We start from the raw sequence: 4,717 nt of genomic DNA on the forward strand, positions 1-4,717 counted from the left end.
TTTGGTGGAGGACTCGGGCTGGCCAAGATATCCATCGATAACCCCCATGGTCACAAAGGTTCAGAAAAAAGCGGGGATCTCTAGGAGTATAAACGTCAAGGTGATGACTGTGGTTCCCACAGAAAAAAGATTTTAGAAGATAACTTCGGGATTCACCTGATGCATTCTATTTGAGCTGCTTTCTGACACCCTAGATTGACGATCTGCGCAACGTTTGAAGGATGAGTGAGGCTGAATTACACACCCCGCTGTATTCAGATTTCGCTGACCCCAGAGGTGGTATGAACAGTAACCAGAAACTCGCGAGGTTGCTTGAGCGGGATGTACACAACAGCGTACTAACTGGCACTGAGTGCTCCGTACTGAGTGAGCTCTCTCATTGCAGGGAGACACAGTGAAGGGAAAAGAAGAGAGAGGAAAAACGAAGAGGCCGCTGCTGGTGTTCTCGGTGAGTGCTCTTTGTTCATTTTTTTTTAGGAGAGTTTATTTTATCATAGGAAAATCACAGTGATTGTGGGATTTCAGCAAGGCTCCCGGAGAGACTCCCGAGGCAGGTTCCTGACACCGAGACACTTGTGTATTATACCAGAGTCTCAGCCATGTAGGAAAGGCTCTGAAGTCACTTCCTGATTGTGGAACAGGAAAAAAGTGATGGATGCACGAGCGTCTAGATCATCTCAGTACATTACTTAAGGTACCGTTCAAGGAACTCAAGGTCAGTGTCCTGTAGGACAGAGAGAATGGAAAGGGATTGGGCCTGAACCTGACCAGGGCTCCAGTCCCTGTGAGGCCAACTCCCAGAGGCCAGAACGTGGTCTGGTGTTTGGCTCCCAGCTTCACCCACAGGGAGCAACGGTCCCAGCCCCATGTGGGGACAGGCCACTGGAGACCTGAAGACAGCCAAGCATATAATGCCTATTGCTGTCTTTGCTTTGATTGGATCCCTCCATACTTGTTCTTCCCATTGTCTCCTGATTTCTTTTGTGTCTACCTCGCTGCACCATGGCCCTCTGCCAGGTCAGGGAAGACTTGGGAACAAACTCGTACTGGAATATTAACAGGTTACGTGTGCTGGAGGGTGTGGGGTTTGGGGGAGCATATCATGGCAGTCCACGGTAGACTGCCACAGGGACAGACAGAATGCCCCAGACACGGACATGCATTTCTCCTGGAGTGTGGGTCCTGGCGGCTCATTCGGTACTGCTGTATACACTTCAGTATAACCGAAAGTGCTGTCTTCACACAGAGCATGAAAATTGGAGTTAGAGAAATAAGGGAGTGCAAGCTCAGAGAAAATAAGGGTAGAGTAGAAAGAAAACCACATCATGGAATTCATGGAGTTCAACATGGAGTTCATGGTGAAGGGCAGTGTTCATGAATGGGAGGATGGACTTTTACTCTTAAAAGTGCTCTGCGCCCTGTGCATATCTCTACTCATTAAGAGCCAACGCCTTCACCACTGTACCGCAGAAGCATCTACTCACCTAGGACGCTTTGTCTAAAGGAATTCAAGCAGTGAGAGGCCACTGAATATCACTGCAATGTGCGCACACCTATCCCCTGGTTGAAAACAGTGAAATCAAAGGGGATCTCCAAAGGCTAAATCAAGTATAAGGTGTAAATCAGGTGACTCCTACATAGCCTACAGAAAGGTGGATTTTTCCCATCATTGATAGGATTCAGAAAACAGTCAGATATTCACCTTCAGCCAGGAAGGATATGATTTGGCATCTGATGAGATATCCACCCGCTATCAAAACATAGTCATGTATGCTAATATCCAGGCCTGTATCTCAGGAGAAACACCTGAGCAAAGTGCCAGGTGCGGGGGACTATCCTTCCCCTGACTATGGGAGGTGGACCCCAGAGTTGACCCCACGGCTCCTGCCCATAGGACGGCGCCGACCTTGGTGTCTGGCCGCCAAAGGCTAGTGTTCACGTCACAGGGATGCCTGACATGATTCCCCAGTTGGACGTGGTGTCCCCCTTCAGGCACCACCTGGCAAGGTAGGGGCAGCACGGTCTCTGGGTCCATAAGCAGACCAGCTTGTCTCCTGAGATCTCCTGCAGGCCTCCAGGGGTCCCGACGGAGCCCCGGACAGGTGCAGGGCCACTGCCTGGAGCTTCGGGCAGCCTCCGTGAGCCTCGTCCTTGCTTTTGGGTCCCGAAGGCAGGTTCCGTGGAGCCAGAGGGGACGGGGCTCCGCGCCACGGAGCCTCAGGAGCTCAGCGGCAGCCAGGCGGGCGCGCTGCCCCAAGTTGCAGAACCCTGGGTGCCTCCATCTTGGAGCCAGTGGGGCCGCGGCCCGTCCTTTTTTTTTCTTGGGCGAAGGGCGGAGGGAGAGGACCTGTGGGCAGGGCGCGTGGGCATCCGTGGAGCAACACTGCCATCAAGCGGAACTCGTTAGCGTTCCCGTGAGCTTGGCTTGTGGCTTCGCTGGGAGCCAGCTGGGACGTCCCAGGCTGGAGAGAATGAGGGTGCGCCCTCCAACACCCCATCCGCCCCTTAGGGGTGCCGCCCCCATGGGCGACCCGGGAGGCGCCAGGCGCCACGGGGGCGCCACGTCGGGTAGCAGGACAGAGCTCCAGGTCCCGCTGGCCTGTGGGTCTGGAGCCTGGGGGCCGCCCCGTGTGGGCGGGACCGGAGCGCAAGGGGCCGCCCCCGGAGCGCAAGGGGCCGCCCCCTACGGGGTCAGTGGCCCTGAGCCACAGGGGCAGAGAACCCCCTGGGCCAGGGGCGCTGGGATTCTGACATAGGAGCCTATGGCCACGTGCCCCTTGCCCTAGGAACAACAACTCGATGGGTCGAGGCGTGGGGTTGTGGTCCATGGGGGGGCAGGGGGGGGCGGAGTGGCCGAGTGCTAAGGTGGTGACAGGGGTGGGGGGACCTTGAATTGCTCTTGCGGAGAAGGGGATGGGGGGAGATGTGGAGGTGGCCCACTTGTAGTCTGAGTCCAGAAGGGACGCCCCCCCCCGCAGGCTGAGTCAAAGTGATTGGGGAGACTGTGGACTCAGCAATACCACCACCGCCTCCCTCTCTTTCTCCGTCAACCCTGCACCCCGATTGCAGACCTGGGCTCAGGAAGAGGTGGCCTCAGCAGACCCCGAAGCTGCAGTGCCATTTCCCCGGGCTTCCCCCTCTCTGGCCGACGCCAGGGCCCCACCGGCTCCTGCCCGCGGGACCTTGGTGTCTGGCCGCTAGAGGCTTCCTGGTCTCCTCAGGCTGACCTGTCAGGGAGGCCTGAGTGAGGATTCCCCAGGTAGGCGTGGTGCCCCCCCCCCCAACCCCGGCAGCCACCGACTGGCGAGGTAGGGGGGGCACGGGGCTCTGGGTCAAGAACAGACCTGCCCCTGTGTCTCCTGAGGTCTCCCGCAGGCCTCCAGGGGTCCCGACGGAGCCCCGGACAGGTGCAGGGCCACTGCCTGGAGCTTCGGGCAGCCTCCGTGAGCCTCGTCCTTGCTTTTGGGTCCCGAAGGCAGGTTCCGTGGAGCCAGAGGGGACGGGGCTCCGCGCCACGGAGCCTCAGGAGCGCAGCGGCAGCCGGGCAGGCACGCTGCCCCAAGTGGCAGAGTCCTGGGCGCCTCCCTGTTGGAGCCAGGGTGGCCCCGGCCAGGCCTTTTTTTTCTTGGGCGAAGGGCGGAGGGAGGTGACCTGGGGGCAGGGCGCGTGGGCATCCGTGGGGCAACACTGCCATCAAGCGGAACTCGCTGTCCGTCCCGCGAGTCCCTGGCCGAGGCTTCCCCTGGAGGAGAGGAGCGGCTTGGGAGCCACGTGGGGAGTCCCGCGCGGGCCACAAGGGGCCGCGGTCCGAGGGGGCCTGGGCCCTTGGGCAGGCTCTCCGCACCGCTCCTTTGACCACCAGCTGTCTAGGGAGCCTGGCACCCGGACACAGGGACAGAGGCCACTCCTTGCCTTTGCCCTGAACTGTCTCCGGGGATGTGGGAACCAGGCGGACCAGAAAGGGACGCGTGTCCATACAGAGTCCTCGTGAGAGAGCGCTCCGCCCAGTCCCGCTCGTGTGCCTGATCGGTTCGGTTCGGTTTGATTCGGTTCGATTCGGATCGAATCGGATCGGTGGGGCCGGCGGGGCCCCGCCAGAGACAGACCTGTGTCTCCCGGGACTGGAGTTTGGGAGTTGGCGAGTTCCAGTTCTCCCTGCAGCTGCCCCTTCTGTGTCTGCCAGCAGTGGCTTCATGGGCCCGGACCTGGATTTGGGGGGCCCTGTCGGGGACTGAGGACAGGGGGTATGGCGGGGAGACGGGGGTGGGGGGTGGGCGAGCGCAGGAGCGAGGAAAGAGGGGGCTGCTGCCATTTTTACTGTGGCTCCTTCTGGCTTCCAACTGCACTCTATCCACTCCCCCTCCCCCTACCCGCCCCCCCCCGCTGGCTCCTCCTCCAGGTCCAGCTGCACATTCCATACCCCACCTGCCAACACCACAAGTCCCGTGGACACCGGGTAGGCGGGTCCCCACACCTGAGCCTCAGAATGGGACCCAAGGGACATCAGGGCCTCCCTGCCGCCAAGTGGCAGAGGCCCTCCAAGTGGAGGCCAGGGTGTTGGGGCGGGGCTTCCAGCCCCCCCAAGCCCGACCCCCACAGCGCCTGGCCCAGCCTGGTCTCGGAACCAGGGGAAGGGGCTCGCGTCCAAAGGCTCAGGACCCAAGGGCCCCGTGCCATTGGCCCAGAAGGGGGCTCCTGGCCCCTTCCGGGCAGGGCC

The 4,717-nt window shown here is 60.3% G+C and overlaps 1 long non-coding RNA gene across 1 annotated transcript in view; it reads left to right on the plus strand.

Annotated features, from left to right (window-relative positions):
- Positions 1 to 382: 382 nt before the first annotated feature.
- The window catches only part of LOC115284612, an 11,757-nt gene continuing 7,422 nt past the window's right edge, over positions 383 to 4,717 (plus strand). Inside the window, exon 1 of the long non-coding RNA XR_003905286.1 lies at positions 383 to 448. This is a non-coding gene — a long non-coding RNA (uncharacterized LOC115284612). The remainder of the gene's footprint in view (positions 449 to 4,717) is intronic.

This window comes from Suricata suricatta, unplaced genomic scaffold (genome assembly GCF_006229205.1).
Source record: "Suricata suricatta isolate VVHF042 unplaced genomic scaffold, meerkat_22Aug2017_6uvM2_HiC HiC_scaffold_121, whole genome shotgun sequence".
Taxonomy (NCBI): Eukaryota; Metazoa; Chordata; class Mammalia; order Carnivora; family Herpestidae; genus Suricata; species Suricata suricatta.